Source organism: Phascolarctos cinereus, unplaced genomic scaffold (assembly GCF_003287225.1).
Source record: "Phascolarctos cinereus isolate Bilbo 61053 unplaced genomic scaffold, phaCin_HiC Scaffold_726;HRSCAF=1367, whole genome shotgun sequence".
Lineage (NCBI taxonomy): Eukaryota > Metazoa > Chordata > Mammalia > Diprotodontia > Phascolarctidae > Phascolarctos > Phascolarctos cinereus.
This window is the reverse complement of record NW_027556098.1, coordinates 400,379,849-400,403,228: the sequence shown is the minus strand read 5'-3', so window position 1 is coordinate 400,403,228 and position 23,380 is coordinate 400,379,849. Positions and strand designations below refer to the sequence as shown.

At 45.4% G+C, this 23,380-nt stretch overlaps 1 protein-coding gene across 1 annotated transcript in view; it reads right to left on the bottom strand.

Moving 5' to 3' along the window:
* Nucleotides 1-23,380, bottom strand: part of MEGF6 (multiple EGF like domains 6) — a 370,100-nt gene that overhangs the window by 248,638 nt on the left and 98,082 nt on the right.

Below are 23,380 nucleotides of genomic sequence, written 5' to 3'. Positions count from 1 at the left end.
ACCTCTTAGAATCCCTGCTTTCTGCCAAGGTGTTTCCTCCCACATAAATCCATAATTCTCCTCTCCCACCTCAAGCTAAATATTTTTTGTTCTTTCTTCCTCAATTTTCCTTGTACAGCACTATATGTATCATGGTAGAGAGAGGTGTTTAGGCTAGATAAGGCAGTTAGTGTTGTAGAAAGAATGCCAGACTTAGCGTCAGGAAGACCTGGGTTCAAATCCCGCCTCAGACACTTAGCCATCCTGGGAAAGTCACTTAACCTTCGTCCGCTTCTGCTTCCTTGTTTATAAAGTGGAAATACCAGTAACACCATTTCACAGGGTTGCTGTGAGGATTGAGTGAAATGACATATGCAAAGTGTTTTGCAAGTCTTAAAGTGCTTTATAAATGCTTCTTGTTGTGGTTGGACAGCTAGGGGTCCTTCCAGCTCTAAATCTGTGATCTTATAATCCTTCAATAGAATGTGTGCTCCTCAAGGGCAGGAACTGTCATGGTTTAGTATCCCTAGTGCGTTAGTGCTGCTAAAGGCAGACACTAGGATGCCAGCGGGGCCTGCTGATTTACCTAAGGCGAGGCCTTCAGGGCTCTGCCATGGCTCTTCAGAGTCTCTGAGCTCCCTAGAACACAGGCCCAGAGCCCTCCAGGCGCAGCAATGGCATTAAGAGGCTGCAGAGAACCATCCATTACGGACCTTGACAGTCCTCCATGATTCCAGCAGAATCGTGCATCTGGGGCCAGTCCGAGCCCATGCGGAGCCCACATGCAGCACACAAACGGAGAAGTCATCCCTCTTCATAATGATGCAGCAGAGAGGGAGGGCGCCACACATCACTCTGCAGGAAGGGAAGGCTGCTGGGCCAGCGGGCAGGCGGCTAATGAGCAGGCTTTGTGTATCTTCAGCAGATTTGCTGCAGAACCTCACCCTTCCTCTTCCTGGAGCCCTGAAGGTCACCGCTACTTCTGCTTTCCATCCACAAGCCACTAACTCAGGATGTCTTTCATGCTTGGTTCATGAACCCCAGCAACAAGAGAGGTCACACCCATTGGGTGGCAGAGTTTGTCCAACTCTGAAGTCCCCACAGCTGCCCATGGTTAGGAAATAGGGGGACGCATTATGGGGTTAAGTCCAAAAGAAAAATAAAATGAAGAAAAAATAAATAAAAAGGAAGGTGCCTGTGCCCACACACACATGCACACATACACATATACACAAAGAGATCAGATGTCCTACGGAAAAACTGGGCAATGACATGCACTAACTAGCCTTTCCTAGGCCCTTTTACCGTTTTCATCTTCCCTTCTAAGGTTACTTATCCATTCTGCATTCACTCTAGATCTTGTATGTTCTGGTCATATATATGTATATATGTATACATGTATACATGATACATATGTATTTGTATATGTATATATACACATATGTTTTATATGTGTAGAAAGAGTATGTATATGTAAGTATGAATGCACAAGTATAAATATACATACATACATTGTGGGTATGAGTGTATGCGTATATATGCATGTGTTTGTATGTGTATACATGCTTTTATATATATGTATACATATACACACATATATATATACATATATATATATGCATGTGTTTGTATGTGTATACATGCTTATGTATCTACGTACAGTCTTCCCCATTAGAACAAAAGCTCCCTGAGGGCAAGAGCTGTTTTGATTTGTATCTCCATCACTGAGCACAGTTCCAGGCACACAGTCGGTGCTTAATAATGTGGGTTGACTGACTGATACAGTATATGAGTAATATTTGGCTATGTTTAGGGACTCTAAAGGACCTAGGACCTTAGATAGAAGTCATCCATTCCAACTTCATTTTCTAAAGATGGGGAAACTGAGGTCTTGAGGGTGACTCACTCCAAGATATATATAGGTGTTAAGTATTAGAGCTAACGAAAGCATAGGCTGCAATAAGAGGAGTGTGGTGTCCAGGCTTAGGGAGGAACACAGGAACAGAAACTCAAGCTGGGAGGGACCCCAACCCCAGAAGACATCTACTGCAAACCCTACATTTTTCAGATGAGGGAAGGGACAGGGATTTGCTCAAAGTCATACAGGGAGGTGATAGTGTGGCTGTGAACTTCCTAGTCCAGACCACATCAATCAATTAATCAAGCATTTATAGAGCCTCGGGATATAAAGAAGTGCTCTGACTTCAGGAAGCTTCCGTTCTATTGTTGGAGACAGTATGTCCATAAATAAATAGATACCGAATGTACATAACAAATAAATACTGGGTGATTCTAGGAGCGAAGGCACTGATAATTCAGAGGAAGAAGGATCAGGAAAGGCCTCAGGCAGAAAATGGTGAGTTTCCAAGGAAGCCAGGGACTCTAAGAGGCCAAAGGTGATGAGAGAGAGAGAGAGCATTCTAGGAATGTAAAGGCACAGAGAGGGCACACAGAGTATCATTTGTGATGAACAGCAAGAAAGCAGAGTTTCAGAATGAGAGGAGTGTATAAAAAGGCTAGAAAAGTAGTAAGTAGAATAGAAATAAGTAGAATAATAAGTAGAAAATTGAAATAAGTAGGAAAAAAATAGAATAATAATGCTGGAAAAGTTGCTTTCCTAAACATCTGGAGTAGGGAGGTGTTCAATCCCAGATGCCACGAGTTGGGAAGGACACTAATGGGCTGGAGACTGTACCAAGATGGTAGAAGGGCCTTAAGTATCTGATAGAAGAGGACTGAGTAAAGGTTCAGGCCAGAACTTGGCAGTTGTCTTCAGGTACTTGAAGAACTGTCACATGGAAGAGGGACCAGTCCTGTTCCACTTGGCCCTGGAGGGCAGTAATCCCACCCAAGTAATGGATGGAATAGAAGAGAGGTGAATTTCAGCTTGGCATCAGGAAAAATTTCCCAATACTGAGGGCAGCCTTGGCAGGTAATGAGTTCAACCTATAAAGGCTGAAGGACCACTTGTTTCACAGGATATGGAGAGGATTCTGGTCAGTTACTTATCGGACAAGATGGCCTCGAAGGTCCTTCCAACTCAGATTCCATAACTCAGAGAAGCACGATGGCCCAATGAAAAGAATCACAGACCCACAGAATTTGAGAGGGGGTGAGGAACCTGGCAGCTCGCTACTGCTCCATCCATCTATGATAGAATTCCCACTAGGATAGGACATGCTCTCTCCCACTGTATTTGGGGTCAGCGGGTTTGTTTCCCAGCTGTGCCACTTACTATTTCTGTAACCACAGTCAAGTAACCTCTGAGCCTCAGAGTTTCCTGTTCAGTGAAATGAGGGTCTCTGAGGTCCCTTTAACTCTAGATCCTAAGTCTCTAAGTTACCCCTAAGAACCTCAGTGTCCTGCTCTATCAAATGAGAGGGTGAGATTAGATTACCTCTGGGGTCCCTTTTACCTCCAAATCTATGAAGCTCTAGATTCTAACTCCCATGGAATCTCGTGCTCAGGCTGGTTATCAAAGGGGTGAGGGGTATGGAGGGACTTCATCCTCCAATCTGTAGCCAGGCCAGCGGTGTCCCTAGGGCTCACTCCAATGTTGAAGAGAGTTTCTGGGGTAGGGAGAGGGGAATCTTTGACTGCAGCCTGATTCAGACCCTCCTCGCCTCTCAATAGGTCTATTGGAATGACTTCTCCGTCTCCAGTGAATCAGAGACTCATCTGGTCACATGCTGCCAGAGAAATCCCCCTGATGCAGACATGTCACTTCCCTGCCCCCAAATCTCCAACAGCTGCTTAATATACCCAGGCATTTCATGCCCACCACAATCTGGTCCCAGCCTACCTTCGGAGTCTTAGTCCAGATCCTGGACTCCTAGCTACCCCTACCACCAGGCTCACCCCGCTGTCACCCCATTCTGGCCTGGATGGCCTTCCTGTTAAGTTCTACCCGCTGAATGAAGTCTGTGTCTCTTGCAAGGTTAGAGAGCTAGGAGATATCTAAGGCAGGATGTGAACTCAGACCTTTCAGACTCCAAGTCCAGCACTCTGACCACTGTACTACCCACATACAGACAGAGCAGCTCACAAGAGGCAACATGATCGGAACAGTTCAGAACTCAACCTCTATGGCACAACCTGCAAAAACACAGGCTTCAGGGAGAGAGAACTCAACAGTTTTATCTTCCCCTCTCTCCATTTAAAGCTTATTCAGGAACCTTGCCCTCCCATTCTTGCTGGCCCCAGTCTACAGGGGGTCAGCATTCTGGGTCTCTCATAGGAATGTCCATCAAAGTCATGATGTCCCAGACTCACTCACACCTCTGTTCCTGGATCCACAACTGAACAGATGTTGGGCCATAAGCCTGTCTTGGAGCACATAGCTTCCCTATGTTAATGCGGGCTGTTGGTGCCAGTGGCTGCCTCAACCTCATCCCCCAGCTAGCATCAAGGGATTGTTATCAGTCAGCTCGGCCCTAGGTGAATTTGCCCAGGCCCTGAGGCTCACAGTGTAGCCCTGCTGAGGAATGCCCAGGAGCCCACCAAGGCCTTGGAAAGGAATCCAAGATATTGGGAGAGCCAACCCCCTCACTTGCAAACATCTCATTAATTATCCTGTTGGAAGCCAAAGGTACTCACTGTCCCAGGAATCTGGGCTATGTGTAATGAGAGCATCCAGGCAGCGGATGGACTTGGCCTGAAGCTGCTCCCCCATCATCACTCACTCTGGTCATCAGGCTATAATAGAATGAGGTAGACCAGTATTCCCACTGGGCCTAGGAGAAAATGATATCCAGTTTTGTTCTGAGAGAGATGAAAGTGGATCCCCCAAATCCTGATGTTCTTGACTGGACACTCTGTTCTCCACTGGAGGAGATCACCAAATCTAGAGTCAGGAAGATGAGGGTTCAAACTCCACTTCAGTCACTAAATAGTTGTGTGACTGGGCAAGTCATTTAGTCACTTTGAGACTCAGTTTCCTCACCTGTAAAATGAGGAGGTTGGGGGCAGCAGGTATAGGAGAGCAACATTTCTGAAAATTCTTTCATGGCAGAAAGAGAAACACGAATGTTGGAATTCTCTTTCCCTTGTTGTTCAGTCACACCCAGCTCTCCATGACCCCATTTGGGGTTTTCTTGACAGAGGGACAAAGTAGAGTGGTTTGCCATCTCCTCCATTCATTTTACAGATGAAGAAACTGAGGCAAACAGGGTTAAGTGACCTGCCCAAGGTCACACAGCCCTCAAGGCACTCACATTCTACTGCCTCAAGCTAAGAAAGAAAAGAAACATTTGGAAAAACAGAGTTGAAGCACAGGGACTACATTCCTGAAATGCAGCTACCCTGACTCCTTCCTTCTCTCTAACCTTCATCCCCTTCCTGCCCAAATGCACACAAGTGGGAGACAGCCTTACTGAGCTTGAGGAAAGCTTAGCAGTCTTAGATCTAACTTGTCCATTTCTCCTCTGCCATGAGGGTCAAGCAGAGGAAGAAGTAAATGCACAAGAGGAGAAAGATGGGTCAGAGGCCCAAGTAGCCTGTCTACAATGACTACAGGAACAGAGAGGTGGAGTAGCAGACCCTCAGTCACACATTCCCGAAGCCTTTGGAAGTGTCACCCCCTCTTCCTCCCTACTCATGATTCTTTATCTCTGCCATCTGATGTAGGACCCTTCCAAATGAATGAATCAAGCAAGTGGGCATTTGTAAAGTGCCTACTCTTACACAAATACCAAAAACAAAGCACACTCCACTCCCAAGAAGGTTACGTACTAATGAGGGAGATAACATGTACGTACATAGATAGACACAAAATAAATATGTGCAGAATAAACACAAGATACTTAAATACAAAATAGCTAAGATAGGGAGTTATTAGTAGTTGGGAAGATAAGGAAAGGCTTTATTTTAGAAGGTGGTACTCAAATTGTGAGCAGCTAGGCAGCACAATGGATAGGGAACTGGGACTGGGAACAGGAAGACCTGAGTTCAAATCAACCCTCAGACATTAGGGCTAGTCACTTCACCCTGTCTGCCTGGGTTTCCTTATCTGCAAAATGAGCTGGAAAAGAAAATGGCAAACCACTCCAGTATCCTTGCCAAGAAAACCCCAAAAGGGATCATGAAGAGTTGGACATGACTGAAATACAACAAGCTTGGACTGTGTCTTGAAGGACGAGAAGGATTCCATGAGGAAGAGGGGATGAGAGAATGTATTACAAGCACAGGGGATGGCCAATGCAAAGGCATGGAGGTGGGAGATGGAGTGTCATGTGAAAACAGGACATTCTATATTTTAATGCAAGGTCTATCTTCTTAAAATCAATTCTCTTACATTGTGTACCATGAACCCTCTTGAAAGTATGAGCTGTTTTTCCTTTGTAACTGAGTGTACAATTATATAATAAGTCATCTCTCCTTTTTTGGTTGTAAAAAGGAAAAGCAAAAAAAGTGAACAGTGCAGTTTGGCTGGAAGGTAGACTATGATTTAAAAAAAACAAAACAAGATCGCAAAGGTATAGATGGAGCCAGATTGTGGAAGGCCACAAAAGCCAAGCTTGAGAGTTTATTCTAGAAATGATAGGGAGTCAGGGAAGGTTTTTGTCTTTTTCAGGAGGGAGGAATATGACATAGTCAGACTTGGGCTTTAGGAAGACTATTTTGGGAGCTACGTAGAGGATGGAAGTGGGAGGCTAGAGACAGGGAAGCCAGAGAGGAAGTTGTTCTACTAGTCCATGTGAGAGGCAATGAGTGTCTGAACCAGGGTAATGGCTAAGAGAGGAGGGCGAGGGGAAGGGTGCTAGGGACGTAGAATTTATGGGACTTGGCAACTGATCAGGGAAAGGAGGAAGTGACAAGAGTCTAATATCGTGCAAGTCATCACCTCAAACCATGTAGCTTAACTCTATCCATTTAGAGACAGGAGAGAATCCTAGAGGTAGAGTCTGATGGGAACTTCAAGGTGCTCTAACCTAACCCCCTCATTTGACAGAAGAGCAAACAAGACAGGCAAGTTGAAGCTCCTTGGCCAAGGTCACACAGATGATAAGCCACAGAGGTCGCTCTGACTCCCGGTGATAAAAATGCTTCCAAGATACGTAGATGTCTCTTTTTGGTTGTTTCGCTTGGCATTCCACCGGAATTAGAGGACTCAGAGAGAGAATAGTTCTTCCACCAACACATATTGGCAAATCAGTCTGAGAGTTGCCTTGGGACCACTGAAAGTGTTTCCATGATTTCATCTATCATACATAGACGTAGCCTGCTCCCAATGGCCCCTGATGCAGACAACGCACATTCGGGATAGCCGCTAGGGGTAATGGTAAAAGTGTTGGGTTAGGAGTTTGGAGACCTGAATTCAAATCCTGACTCTGCCACTATCTTGGACAAGTCACTGTCCCTTTCTAGGCCTCAGTTTCCCCATCTTTAAAATGAAAGCAATAGACAAGAGGCTTTCTGAGACCCCTTCCAGCTCTAAACCTACAATCCTTAGGGGGATTTGGGCAAGTTAAGTCGTGTAATAGAAATGTAAGTTACCTTGTTGTACAGTTATTTCCAGTTTTCTTGGTAGAGATACTAGAGTGTTTACCATTTCCTCCTCCAATTTTACAGACCAGGAAACTGAGGCAAATGGGGTTAAGTGACTTGCCCAGGGTCACACAGCTAGGAAGTGTCTGAGGCTGAATTTTAATTCATGAACATGAATCTTCCAAATTCCAAGCCCAGTAAATTATAAAAACTGCCAAAGTTGCTCAGAATACGTCTTCCAAAGACCCTCTGAGAGGGTAGATTTGTACCATGTGTCTGTCTGTAAAGTGTTATATGAGGTCGCCTGCAGGGAGGTACTCAGATACCCACAGAGGGCCCAGTGAGGAGAAAGAAATTACAAATCTAGAAAATAAGATCCTCGATCTAGCACTGGAAGGGACCTTGGGGGCCTTCCAGCCCTCTCACTTTACAGATGGGGTAACCGAGGCCCGGAGAGGTCACTCGGCTATCATCAGAGGTGAGATGTGAACTCAGGTCCTCTGAGTCCACCATCCTGTCACTTAACTGCCCTCTAGGTCCCACTGCTTGGCTACACCCCAGGCCCTTTCCTGACTTACGGGTGGCCAAGCAGTCTCAACACCACCCGCGTGTGAGAGAGGAAGTCAACACTTGTTAGAGGCTGGAAGTCTTAGTAACAGAAACACTTGTTTGTCGATGTAACCTTGTAGCATCAAGGATGCTCCGAGTTCCCTCCCCCTCTTAGCTGTAGCCTTGGGAGGGGCCCAAGTGCTCTCTCCACCTCAAAGGCTGCCTGTAAATATTTGTTCTTTCATCTCCTGGAGACCTGGTTCTCTCCCCAGTGAGGCGCCTCCCTGTTCCACAATTCCCATCTGTAAGGGCAATCGAGGGTAGATGAACCAGGCCAGACCGATGTCCTGGGGTGGGGAGGGGAGATCCCCACTGACTCCGGCCCAAGCAGAAGCCCTCAAGTGTTGGTATAACAGGAAAGTCAAGCCGGGGCAAGCAGCCCTTTTGAGCTAGAAGAATGCGTTCCTTTCTTCAAGTGGAGAACTTGAATCTCTTGTTTGGTCACTGCCGCCATTAGGAAATAGGCAGGAAGGCACCTGCTTCTCCTCCTCCCAGGGGGAGTGTGTGTTGGGTCACCGCATACGGCCTCCACCAGCCAGGAGCCGGATGCATGGGGAGTTCGGATCCTCCTTTCATGCAGCAGCTCAAGAAGTATGGCTCCATTGGGCTTCCACGTTTCATGGCTGACCTCTCCCCTCACCCCCTCAGGTTGGGACCACTCTGGAGACTCACAGTTGACCTTCATTGTCTTTCTGCTACTTGGCAGCAAATGAGCTGCTATCTTGATGAGAGGATTCCCAAAACACCCGTTACCACAGGCTGAACGTCCAAGGCAGATGGTTTATAGGAATGGGACACATTTGTCCACTGCTCACAGATCAGAAGGGCAGCTAGGTGGTACAGTGGATAGAGCACTGGCTTGGAGTCAGAAAGACTCCTCTTCCTGAGTTCAAATCTGGCCTCAGATACTTCCTAGCTGTGGCAAATCAATTATCCCTGTTTGCCTCAGTTTCTTCATCTGTAAAACGAGCTGGAAAGGAAAACGGCAAACCACTCAAGCATCCTTGCCAAGAAAACCCCAAATGGGGTCACAAAGAGTCAGACACAACTGAAATGACTAAACAAATCAGAAAAGGAACCTGGGAGGGATTTAAGCACAAAATTCCCAAGGACATTCCACTTAGATGTTAGAAAGGAGGCAGATTTGGGGTAATTTAGGCCAACCGAGATTCATTAAGCAATTATAGAGGTAGCATGGTATAACAAAAAGGGAGCTGGGCTTTTCAATGAGAGGAGGACCTGTGTTCAAATCCTGCTTTTTTCATTCACTCTCTGCTCCTAAGACCTCAGTTTTGTCCCCTGTAAAATGAGAGGATTCTACTAGATAGCCTCAGGGGCCCTCTAAGAGCCAGCTCTAAGCCTATCATACTATAGTCCTACTATCTGAGTGGGGACATTACCAGAGGGGCTGCAGGTAGCCCACCCCCTTTTATTTTTTCAGGGTCTCTCCCCTGCTGGGTCCAGTTCCTGGCTCAGGGTCGCGGGTAGGGAATGAGCGAGTCACTGATTTTGGAAGGAAGATGGCCAGATGTTAGAGATTTGGCTCATTCTATATCATATCCCCATCCAAAGTCTCCTGTGAAATTAATGAGAGAGGGCAGTCATGCTGACCCTCCCCAGCTGTTTTGTCCTCAGCCCAGAGATGCCACAATGCTGGCCTTCCTAGTGCCCTCCTAGACAGTGCCCATTCTTTCCAAAGCCCACTCAGGCTTCTATCAGCCACTGCAGAGAAGGATTTTCAGTGACTTTCTGAATGGCTTTTTAACAGATTTCCTGGTCCACTGCCAGGAATCTCAGAAGGATAAAACATAACTGGGAAAGAGAGATGATCATAGAAGCATCTACTTAGATCTGGAAAGGACCTCACAGGTCCTCTAGTGCATCCTCTCATTGTACAGAGGAAGAAGCTGAAGCCCAGAGAAGGAAAATGAACTGCCCAAGGTCACACAGGTCATCAGTGTCAGCGGCAGAATTTGAATCCAAGCCCACTAAGTCTAGATCCAGGTTTCTTTCTGTCATCCCAGGCTGCCTCTGTATCTGGTCAGGCAGAGGTCTTCAAGTATTTGAAGGGCCATCCTATGGAAGAGGGATCCGACTTGCTCTGCTTGGCCTCCTTGGTGCCAAGAATTTCATAACAGTTAGAGCTTCCCCATAGTGGAAGGCACTGCCTCCTGAGGTGGGGAGCTCCCCCTCACTGGAGGACTTCAAGCCAAGACTTGATGACCATTTGTCAAAGATATTGTAAGTCTACGAGTGTAAGCTCCTTGAGGGCAGAGACTATCTTGTTTGCTTGTATCTACATCCCCAGACTTTAGCAGAGTGGCTGGCATATGGCATAAGTGCTTAGTAAATGTGTTCTCTCTCTCTCTCTCTCTCTCTCTCTCTCTCTCTCTCTCTCTCTCTCTCTCTCTCTCTCTCTCTCTCTCTCTCTCTCTCCTTTCCCTCTCTTCTTCCTCTCTCTCTTCTCTCCTTTTTCTCTTCTCTCCCTCTCCCCCTCCCTCCTTCTTTCCCTTTCCCTCCCCCTTTTTCTCTGATTCTTACTTAAGGACCCATTGAACTACGCAGCCTTTGAGGTCCTTTCAAATGAAAATTCTATGACTCAACTCTGTGAAGAAGTAGTAGGACCTGGGCCTGAGGACCAGAGCAGGACTAGTGAGTGCCATGCTTTCTGTGAATTCTAGCTGAGTTCTCTTAGCCATGTCCCACATTTGGCTCTCAAATTTTCATTTAAAAAATATCCTATTATGGAGTCTGGCTTCCTGAAATAGCTTCCCCCATCTGCTCCTGAAAGACTTGGTCAGGACACCACCCAGAGGGACAGGGCAGGACCAGACCAGCTCAGGAGGGAGGATAAACCACATTTGTTCCTTTAAAGACTAAAAAGCCAGGGAAGGGTGGGGACTGGGGGGTTCCGTGAAAGAGAGAGAGATTAAATAAGAGAAAGAAAGAAACAAGGGAGTGGGGAAGAAAGGGAAAGGGCTCAAGGCAGTGGGTCTGTCTTAGATGTGATTCATCGGGCCTTCGTGTCTTTTCCCTTTTCCATCAAGATTATAAAAAGCCATCTGGGAAGGCTTGGGCAGAACACTGGGGATGTTTGTAAATAAAAGCATTGTAACTTCTGGTTTATGGGAGGGACTGGAAGCAGGGCAGTTATTTCAGGAGAAGGCCAGGCCTCCACCAAAGGCAGTGACCCAGGGACATGGCCTTTCAGGCCCACCAATGTATGGGGGGATGGGGCGGGAGGGCTGTGCAACCTTCTGAACTCAAGACTCCATTCTAGAAAACTGACTGCTGCTACTGATGGCACCTTGTCCCTTCCCTCCGTGATCTGGACTTCCTCTGCTAGGTCTCTCCGGAACCTGGAGACTATGAGTGTTTGCTCTGGTGATGTCTCTAAATCAGTCTTATTCCACAGGATGCCAGACTTTTTTAATATCTTCATTTAGTTTGGCTGAACTGAATTTTTCTTTCCTTTTTAAAATATTTTATTATAAAGGGAGGGCTCTATAGGAAGGGAAGTAGGGAGGGTTATACTGGAAAATGTAGGTGATGTAAAAACTGAAGATGTCATTAAAAATGTATTTGGGGGGAAAACTATTCTTAGAGTTTTAAGGATCAAGGGTACATACAAACCATCATGGTCTGAGATGATAAGCCTGGAGCCACGCAATAACAGTTACCAGTAATAACAACAATGATAATAGCATTTAAATAGCATTTATATTTTATGGTTCTCAAAGTGTTTTATCCATGTCATTTCATTCGATCCTTGAAACAGCTGGGGTAGGGGCTACTATGATCATCCATCCCCATTTAACAGATGAGGAAACTGAGACTGAGGCAAGTTAAGTACACTCGGTTGAGTTCTGTTGGGTATTTTGACATCTGCGTCTGCTCAGCGATGATGATGGCGGTGAAGGTTACATGCAATAACGTAAGAGAGAGTGTGTGTGTGAGAAAGTGTGTGTGCGTGAGAGTGTGTGTGTGAGAAAGAAAGTGTGTGAGAGTGTGTGTGTGAGAGTATGTGTGTGTGTATGTGAGAGTATGTGTGAGAGAGAGAATGTGTGTGTGTATGTGAGAGTGTGTGTGTGATTCCCATGTGATGGATGTGTCGTGTCTAAAGCAATCCTAATCAAAAAACCGAAAACTTGTCGGTGACCCAGACACAGCCACAAGGTTGGACCTGCCACAGGGTCAGGGTGGAGGGCCATGTTCCCCCATCCTTGCCCTGCCCAGAGGTGGGCCTGCGGCCTAAACCACCCATCTCAATCCCACTCTTCCTCTCTCCCTTGTCCAAATGGCCAGGAATCCCCTCTATGCCACTTGCAAGTGAGCAGCTGGAAGGACACAGTGAATTAACCCATCAGGCCTCAGACAAGCGAGGGCTAAGACAAAGGAGCGGACAACAGGGACCCAGGGATGAAGGACCCAGGGGCACTCGGGGTGCTTGGAACTGGAATGCAGAAATCCCAGTGGCTCCCTCTGCTGAGATGCCCTGGGGCTGAGCTCCTATACACATGCACACACACACACACACACACACACACACACACACACACACACACACACATTCTCTCTCTCACACACACACACTCTCTCTCTCACGCACACACACTTTCTCTCTCACACACACACTCTCTCTCACGCACACACACTCTCACACACACTTTCTCTTTCTCTCTCACACACTCTCGCATACACACACATACACATACTATCTCATATACACACACACGCCCTCTCTCATACACCCTTTCTCTCTCTCACACACACATTGTCACACACACACTCTCTCTCACATACACACACATACACATACTCTCTCATACACATATACACTCTCTCTTTTACACACACACACACACAATCTCACACACACACTCTCTCTCTCTCACACACACACACACACACACACACACGTAATATCAGCACTCAGAAACAAGTCCTTCCACACTGCGCTGAGCAGCCTACATCATAAAACCAGAAGAAACAGTCTCTGCCTTGAAGGAGTTTCCTGTGTATCAGGGGACACAGAAAAGACAGATAAGGGAGACTTTTTTTCTCACTAAGATATAACGAGAAAGGATGTAAATTCCTAAAGATTTTTTTTAAAGAAAGAAAGGAAGGCAGGCACATGTCAGGAGCCAGTGCACGGCTTTCAAAATCCAGACCCTCTGTCCCCTTGTTCCTTATCCTTCCCAGTTTCTCTTAGAAATCTTTCTACTGAGCAAGTCACATCTCCCAACGTGTAGCCAGGGTCACCTGAACATCCTTCAGGGGACCACCAGACCCATTGCACACCTGCAAAGCATTCTATAAACTTCCAAGCACTACATAAATGTTACCTGTTGATTTAATACCATGATTAGAGGTAGTGTGGTGAGCCAGCCTTGAAACCAGGAAGGCCTGGGTTCAAATCTCACCTCTGACTCACACTGACTGTGGTACGGTAGGGCAGTCAGTGCTTTAAGACTGTTTCAGGGAAGGTGGTGACCTGCACTGGTAAAAGGTGATTGATGAGATCATGGGTCCAGTCCCAATCCTTTGTCCCTATCCTCATTATTACTCAGCATCTGCTGGACCTTCAAAGAGCTGCCTAGAGGCCAGGCAGACCTGGAGAGGAGAAATCTTCAGCCTTGGAAGGCTCAGCACTTGGAAGTGTTATGGGGGGATTCCTGGCCATTTGGATGAGACTGGAATGAGACAGGTAATATAGGCTGCAGATAACCCTCTGGACAAAAAAAAAATGGGTAGAACACCCTAACTCTGTGACAGTCTATAACCCTCCGGCTGCTACTGGGTTACCAATAAGTTTTCATTTTTCTCACCTGAATTAATTTAGACATGACCCATCAATGAGCTTGGAGATCTGTGGAGTTCATCCTCCCTACACTGATATAGGGAAGGGGAGAGAGATGTATTGGGAAAGGAAAGGGAAAGGGAGGTGCATTCCAAGCAGGAAGGACAAAGGTTGGCCAAAGACTCTGCTCCTTCCCCTTCTAGTCTCCTGCTCCAGTCCCAGGGGGATCAGCCCAGCCCTATGCTAGTATGAGGTCCATTGCTTAAGATGTTCCAGGAGGAGGCTGAGAACTCCTCCTGCAGAGTAGAAGGAAGATGACCAAGGACCTGCCTTTTAAAAAGGGGAGACTGAATCCCCAAGACACTGACATGACACTGGGTTCTCAATGGTACTAGGGTAAAATATAAAGAGGCCGTAGGTTTGAGTCACTGTTCTCCTGTATCCTACCTGCATGACCTTGGGCATGCACAGCCCTCATCCTCTCTGAACATCAGTATTCTTGTTAATAAAACGGAAGAGTTGAAATGGATGGCTTCTGAGTTTCCTTTATTATGACTCCAAGGCTCTAAATATGAAACAGGGTCTGAACCTATGACTTTACTGGCATGGAGAACTCCCAGTATGGAAACTTCCTCTACCAATGCGAGTCATCACCTTTTCTACAACTTAACAGGCAGCTGAGCTTTTTTAAGCATGTTTGTATCCTGGACCCCTTGGGCAGTGTCTGGTGAAGCCCATGGACCCCTTTTCAGAATAATGTTTTTAAATACATAAGACACATAGATTATAAAAGAAACCAGCTATGTTGAAATATAGTTATCAAGACATTAAAAATACAATTTCCCAGGGGCCCAGGTTAAGAATCCTTGCCACAAGGAGTTGCCTAGGACCCCGAGAGGATGACTCATCCAGAATCCCACAGACATCAGAAACCAAGGGTGTAACTCGAACTCAGGTCTTCCAGACTACGAGAACAGCTTTCTCCTATCCTGTGCTTCCTCCAAATCTATGATTTGATCATCCCAAGTAGTTTACTCTCTGGCCTTTAGTCTCCTCATCTATAGAATGAAAGGGTCAGCTTAGATAGTTGACAAGATTCCTTCCAGCCTAAAATCTGTCTTTCTGTAATCCCAAATCACTCAGCCTCTCTGGGCCTCAGTTTCCTCTTAAGTTAAAATGAAGGACTTGGACCGGGTAACCACCTCCAAGCCAATGACCCCCTGATCCTAAATCATTTGCCCTCTCTGGGTCTCAGTTTCTTTACCTGTAAAATGGGAGAATAGGGTTAGATGACAGATAATTGCTCTCTTAGTTCTAAACTATGATTTTAAAATCCTAAACCATGTCTCCTCCCAAGCCTCAATTTCTTTATCTGTAAAATGGAGGGGAGACCTCTGAGGTCTCATCTGGCTTTAAACCCCAAGACATGACCCCTAAGCTTCCTCCCAGCTCTAAAAAGATAGGCCCTGGCCAACATCACACCCATAGAAGTCCATGGGAAACTCTGGCCGCCTTCCTCTGAGCATCCCTGTGGCTTCCTGGCACGCTGGACAGTGGAAGAGCAAAGGAGAAGCTCCCTGTCCCCTGTGCAGAGCATGCTTTGAGTTGTCCTGATGTCATTATGTCATTAGTGGCCACCCCCTCCTTGCACCCCAATCTCAATGTAAAAAGGGCTAAACAGTTCCATTGTGCAGGAGCAGGGCTGATTTGGGAAGATCTAATCATCCAAGAAAAAGACAAAGCTGCTTTTGTACAGTATTGGGCTAGGAGGGGGAAAGGAAAAAAAACCACCCTGGTAATTAAATGATTCACTAAGTGAACATAAATATCCTTCCACAAAGTAAGCCGCTTTGAAAGATTGGTCTGAATTACACAGAACATTCTCCCTGGCTGTCACTCAGAGCCTCCTGCTGTAAATGCAGCAAGACTGGCGGAGCGAACGTCTTGGTGTGCACCTTAATGATGAGCTGAAAGCAACCTGGCTCCCTCCTTCTGGGGCTGAGGGATGCCAGCCCATTTCAACAGAAAGCAATTCAACAAATATGTGCCTGGCATTTACCACATGTGTGCCCCTCTGCTGGGTATTAGGAGCTAGAGGCTACAAAGAGATTTGTAACTTATTCCCTCATTGGCAAAGAGCTTACCACCATCAATTCAACTCAACTCAATTCACCAAACTATTATTAAGCACCTACTACGTGCTAGGACCCTGGAGGGTACAAAAAGAGATACCGCATAATCCCTATAGTCAAGGTGCCTATGGCCACTTCAATGACACTCATGAGCATGAGAGGAAGAAGTCTAACATGAAGGGCATTTTGTTAACAATGGAACAGGCGTTTCAGAGGGCACAATGGAAGGGTAGAACATAGGACAGATAGGGATAGCGACACGAAAAGAGTGGGGCTGACATGGATGAGGATAAGCCTCTAACATAGAAGGTGTTTAATAAATGCTTGTTAAATTAGACAGAGCTGAATCAGCCTGATACTAGGTAAAATGAAGGTTATACTTTGGCCAGAAACTCTTGCCTAGGTGGGAATGAATTCCAGATCATGGGCATTCCTGATGAGACTGTGGCCAGCTAGAAAGGTAACTGAAAGGGCAACAATGGAGGCTGAAATCCTAAGGGAGTGAGAAGCCCCCAAGGGGGATTAAAGTTGTCTAGGAGGAGTGTGCCTGCAAGAAAATGCTAGAACCAGGCACACTTTTGGAGAGAAAACTACAGGTGATTAATAAATACTATTCCCTTCTTCACTCATTTACAAGCAGCTGGATTCAGGCTTGAGGTTTGGGGATGAAACAAATTTAATAATTAGAGCTATCCCAAGAAGGAATGGGCTGGGCTGCCTTAGGGAAAAAGGGGTCCTCTTCTTTACCAGTTTTCAACTAAGAGCTATATTTGTGAGGTATTGTAGGCGATGGCCATTCTGATACTAGACTAGCTGTTGTCTGAGATCAGGCCAATTCTGAGGGTCCAGGATCGTAGCACTGAATCTCTGAGTCACAATTTTCTCACCTGTAAAATGGGGCTAATGATGCCTGCAGTGCCTAACTCACCAAGTGTTATAAAAAATTGAGTGGCAGAATGTGTGTAACATGTTGTGGTAACATTAAAGCACTACATAAATGTTTTCAATCATCATTATCATCATTACTATTTCAGGAATAAAAAAGATGTATATATACAGAGAGAGAGGGGGGGGAGAGGAAGAGAGAGAGAGAAGAGGGAGAGAGAGGAAGAGAGAGAGAGGAAGAGAGGAAGAGAGAGAGAGAGAGAGAGAGAGAGAGGAGAGAGAGAGAGAGAGAGAGAGAGAGAGAGAGAGAGGAAGAGAGAGAGAGAGAGAGAAAGTGGAAGAGAGAGAGGAAGAGAGAGAGGGGGGGGAGGAAGAGAGAGAGAGAAGAGGGAGAGAGAGGAAGAGAGGAAGAGAGAGAGAGAGAGAGAGAGAGAGAGGGAAGAGAGAGAGAGAGAAAGTGGAAGAGAGAGAGGAAGAGAGAGAGAGAGAGAGAGAGAGAGAGAGAGAGAGAGAGAGAGAGAGAGAGAGAGAGAGAGAGAGAGAGAGATGGAGACATAGAGAGTATTGTGTTACATGTTGAGGGAGATTCAAAGTTCACCCAGAGCAAGAGTTCTGAACCTTTGCTATGTCTTGGACCCCTTTGACAGTCTATGGGCCCCTTCTCAGAATCATGTTTTTAAATGCATAAAAAAGGAAACCAAAGGCTAATGAAAATAAATGTCATTCTTTTCCCACACAAGTTCACAATGTCCCTGAAATCTATCCCCAGATGCCTTTGCTGGTCCATGGACCCCACGGTAAAAGCCCCTGATCTAGAGGTTCTGTGGCAGGGAGGATGGCATGCTGGCCTTAGAGTCAATAAGACCTGTATTCAAATCCTCCTGCTGATGCTTCTATAGCAAGTGAATGGCAGCTAGGCAGTCCAATAGATAGAGCACTGGCCCTGGAGTCAGGAGGACCTGAGTTCAAATCTAGCCTCCAGACACTTACTAGCTATGACCCTGGGCAAGTCACTTAACCCTGTTTACCTCAGCTTCCATCTGTAAAATGCTCTACAGAAGGAAGCTGCAAATCACTCCAGGACCTTTGCCAAGAAAACTGCATCAAAAAAAAGGGGTCACAAAGGGTTAAATGTGACTGAACAACAACATTATGTGCTAGTGACTTAGCCTTTGGGAACCTCATTTTGCTAATCTGCAAAATGTTAACGTGAAAATCAAATGAGAGAATGTTTGTAAAGCTCTTTGCAGATCTAAAGGGATTAAATAAAATAGCAGCTTTTAATTATTGAAAATGTATCTAGATCCATGGGAGAGGAAGTGAGGTTTACCGCAGAGAGACTCAGGAAGACCTGGGTTTGAGTCCTGCCTCTGACACACACTGGCTGTGTGATGCCAGGCAAATCACCAAACCTCTCAGTGGCCCAGGTAGCTTTCTAAGACTCTCCATTTCTGGGCAGCTGCAGATATGCCTTAGCAGAAAGTGTTTTCTCTCTGGGAGTTCCTTATACCAAGGAAATAAGAGATCTGGATTACTGCTTTTCCCAATCCTCATCACAACTCTATGGGATAGACAGGGAAAGGATTCTTGTCTTTATCTGACAGATGAGGAAAGTGAGGCTCAGAGGGTCCAAGGGGATCTCTCTAGGCCTTTCCAGCTCTCAAGTTCTGTGACTTATCCAAGGTCTCACAGACAGTTAACAGCAGAGCTGGGACCGCAGCCGAGGTCTCCTCAACCCAGCTTTGAGCTCCTTCTACCACGTTCATCCCACTCTGGAGATTAAAAAAAAAACAAAAATTCCACAAAGCAGAGCACAGAGACCTTCAATGCCAGGCTGGAGGCAGGAGAATCCAGCAGCTCACGCCAGTGGTGTCCCCTAAGAAGGGTGAACAGGACAGGGCTGCCCACAAGGCCGGATGATGCCTCAGCCCACCCATGCCCTGTAGGGCACTGACCCACAGATACGGAAAGCTTAAGCCTCAGACTCTCGAGTGCTCTAGGTCTCCCTCCCTCCCCCCGGACAGCAGCTTCCTCCCAGCACAGTACCAGGTACCGGTGGGGTCCTGGCAGCTCACTTTGCTCCACATGCCAAGCCCAGAGGTAATTAATCACGAACGCCACCAGTGACTTTCTAACGAGAAGCACGTGCCTGCAAATACCAGCCTGGTCCACGCACCTCTCTCCCCGTTTCCAGCACTAGGGGATGGTGTGCATTTATGAACCTATGGTGACTTCTCTTTAAGTCTCCCCATCAGCTTCAAGTACTCAGCAGGAATGTCTCTGTTAGCTGTGTTCATGGGGCCCCCAAAACAGGGTTCTTCCAACCTCCTACACAAAAAAAAGAGGTCACAAAGAGTTAAACGTGACTGAACAACAACATTATGTGCTAGTGACTTAGCCCTTGGGAACCTCATTTTGCTAATAATCTGCAAAATGTTAACGTGAAAATCAAATGAGGGAATGTTTGTAAAGCTCTGTGTTCAAATACCTCTGTGTTCCCCAAGGGCTTCCAGAACATGGTAATTATTTATAAAGGCGAAGACAGCCTTCACTCTACAGCCCAGCACTTTCACACATGCAGTATAAGAACCTAAGAATATATTAATAACTCCCAAAAGATGAGCATGGGGAGATGAAAGAGAAGGATTTGGTCCGGAAAGGGCAGAGAGGCCTCAGGGCCCTGGAGGAAGCAGGCTGGGGTGGTCACCTAGCCCCCAATGTCACCAGGTTTCCCTCTGCTCATGTGCACCTGTCTATCCACACTTCCTCAAACACACCTCATTTCCCGTCTCCTTGAGTTGGCACTGGCATGTCTAGTTTGCACCCCATGCCTAGAATGCTCTTTGCCCTCACCTCTGTCTCATTTTCCCTGGCTTTCTTCAAGATTCCATGTGTCATGATTTGGATATAAAGGCTAATACTATAAAGCAAACTAGGGGAGCAAGGAGTAGTTGAATCTGTGGAGAAGGGAAGAATCTGTGACCAACCAAGAGATAGAGAACATTATGAAACGCAGAATGGACGATTTTGATTGCATTAAATTGAAAAGTTTTTGCACAAAGCCGATGCAATCAAGATTAGAAGGGAAGAAATTTTTAAAAAAGAGATTAGAAGGGAAGCAGAAAGCTGGGAACAATTTTTATAGCCAGTGTCTCTGATAAAGGCTTCATTTCTGAAATATATATATATATATATATATATATATATATATATATATATATATGTGGAATATATATATGAAATATATATGAGTCGAATTTATAAGAATAGAAGTCATTCCCCAATCGATAAATGGTCAAAGGATATGAACAGGCAATTTTCAGAGGAAGAAATTAAAGCTATCTATAGTCATATGAAAAAATGCTCTAAATCACTATTGACTAGAGAAACGCAAATTAAAACAATTCTGAAATACCACATCACACCTATCAGATTAGCTAACATAACAACATGGATAATGGAAATATTAGAAGGAAAATGATAAATGTTGGAGAAGATGTGGGAAAATTGGAACACTAATGCATTGCTGGTAGAGTTGTGAGCTGATTCAACCATTCTGGAGAGCCATTTGCAACTATGCCCAAAGGACTATAAAAACATGCATACCCTTTGACTCAGCAATAGCACTTCTAGGGATGTATCCCAAAGAGACTGTTCTCTTTCATCTACTCTGAATCTACCTTGTCTATACCTAGTTATTTTCATCTTTGTTTTTATCATTCAAATGTAAGTTTCTTGAGAGCAGGGAGCGTTTTTTCCCCTTTCTTTGTAGCTCTATACTTTAGTCATACATACAGTGGGTGCTTATAAATACTTCTTGGTGGCCTGAATATGCCTCAAGAAGAACAGTAACATATGGACTGAAAAAGAGAATGAACTTTGGACAGTCGTTGGACTTTGAAACCCAAGATAAGAAGGAATAAGGTAGGAGAGTTTATGTGTTTCCCTTGATGAATTCAAGAACAGAAGCCTTATGAAGACTGTGCTATCAGCAAGACAAGGCAAAAGGCATTTATTATGTATTTATTATGTGTCAGCCACTGTGCCAAGTGGTGGGGATACAAATACTAAGAAAAAAGACAGTCCTTGACCTCCAAGAGCTCACATTCTAATGGAGGGAAAGAACACCAAAAAGGGGAGTCTGAAAAGAGAAGGAAGATGGCGAAGAAGGTATGAAGTACAGAAATATGGCTCTGAAGCCCAGAAAAGGTGGAAAGTCAGGAGCGGACCTGGAAGGGAAATGAAGGTTGGCTGACTTGGGCCACTCCACAAAATGGAGGCTGTAGGAAGAACTCGCCAATGGGAAAAGGTGGAGTGGCCTGGCAAAGGGATATTCCAGGGTGAGAAAGCCGAGTGTTCCAGGGTCCCTGAGGGAAGTTCCAGAATGAGGCAGCAGCTGAGGATAGTTTTAGAATCTCGGCAAATCAGCAGCAGAGCCAGGAGGGTGTTTAAAGGGGTGTTATGAGGTCAAGGGACTGGATTTCCTCAGAGGCCTTCTAGCCCACCCTCCTCTCATTTTACAGTTAAGGAAACTGAGGCCCAACAAGTTGACAAACATTTGATCTGTGCCAGGCACTGTGCTAAGTGTTGAAGATACAAAAAAAGGCAAAAGAATGACGGCTTGCCTCAAGGAGCTTCCAGTCTAACAGGGAAACAACATGTAAGTAACTAGGTATGTCCAAGAAACAGAGAAAGTAAATGGAGGCTCCCTTTGGAAGGAAGGAGTTAGCAGCCGGGCTCAGCAAAATTTCTTACAAAGGATGGGATCTGTGACTTGTCCAAAGTCATACAGATTATAAGAGGCAGGGTCAATGCTATCCTACATGGCCTCGGAGGAAAGAGCAATGATGAGAAGTTATCGAAAGGCGAGTTAAGGTTTGACATAAGGAGCAGTTTCAAAAGCAGAAGGGCTGCTTTGGAAAGGAGTGGGTCCCCTCTCACTTGAGTCCCCAAGAAAAGGCTGAATGACTGCTTGCCATGGGTGTGGAACAGAACATAAGCTACCTAAGGGCAGGGGCCATTCTGTTTGTTTGTTTTTAATTTGTATCCCAATGCCTGGCACATAGGAGACATTTAAATGTTTGTAGAATTGAGCTGATTCTTTTTTAGGTCTTTCTAAGACTGCATGGACTTGGTGGCCCCTTAAAATTCTCAGATTCTGTGATTCTGAGAAAAGCAGAGATCTAATCCAATGTCTGGGTAAGTCAGGCCCAAGGAGACATTTGTCTCTGATTATCCAGATGCTGCCATCAAAGTAAGAGTGGGGGGCCTGATGTGCCCAGTAAGGGATGGAAAACAGTCAGAGGGGAGTGCTCAGAACAGTCTCATTCTGGCCTGAATAGAAAACACATCAAAGGTTGGCAAGAGTGGGATTGAAAGCAGAATTCTCTGAATGGCGAGGAAACTTGGCGAGTGGCCACTCCCTGAATTCTGACCAAGTTCTTTGCATTCACTATCATGGCTGCACCACCAGAAAGTATGATACAGTGGAAAGTGCAGAGGAGACGGAGTCAGGGGACCGCCTCTGACACATCACACCTGGGTAACCTCAGGCTGATCACCGAGCCTCCCCACACCTCAGTATCTTCATCTATAACATGAGAGGGGTCCAGTCTGTGACCTCAAAGGTACCTTTCAGCACAAAATCTAGAGTCCAGCAGGATCAATGGGAAGAACTGGGGATGTTAATCCTGGAGAAGAGAAGGCTAAGGGAAACTTGGCAGCCATCTTCAAGGAGCTATGACCTTGGAGAGGGTTAGACTTGCTCTGTCTGGTGCCAGAGATCAGAGCCAGGAGCCATGAACGGATGGGAGATACCAAGGAGCAGAGTCACACTTGCTTTATCCTCGATAGAAGGGAAAACCTGCTAACAGACAGAGCCGTCCAAAGCGGAATCAATTCCTTTGGAGGCGGTGGGACATGGGAGTCAAGAAGACCTAGGACTGAATTCCTCCTCATTCTCCTACCAGCTGTGGAGCAAGGCACTTAATCTCTTTCAGTCCATTTCCTTATCTGTAAAATGGGAGTTTTATGGGAATAAATCAATAAAATGGTAATAAATGCTACTTATTATTTATAATTATCTTAATACACCTAAGATAATTAAATCAACAATAATAGCTAGCATTTATGTGGCTTGTTAAAGTTTACAAAACACTTCATATACACATATGTATACATATATAGCTAGATATGTACATATGTTATATATGTATGTATGTATGTATAGTAGTTGTATGTAAGCAGGTCACTTAACCTCTCTCATGCCTCAAATTACTCATTTGCAAAATGGGGATAATAATAAAACCCCATTTCATGGGGCTGTTGTGAGGATCAAATAATATTTGATAGACAGATAATAGATTATAAATAATCTATGTTTCACATATTATATATTATATAATCTATATTTATCTCTAGATTATATATAACCTATATTTTATCTACAGATTATATATAATATATATTTATTATTAGATAACATATAAAT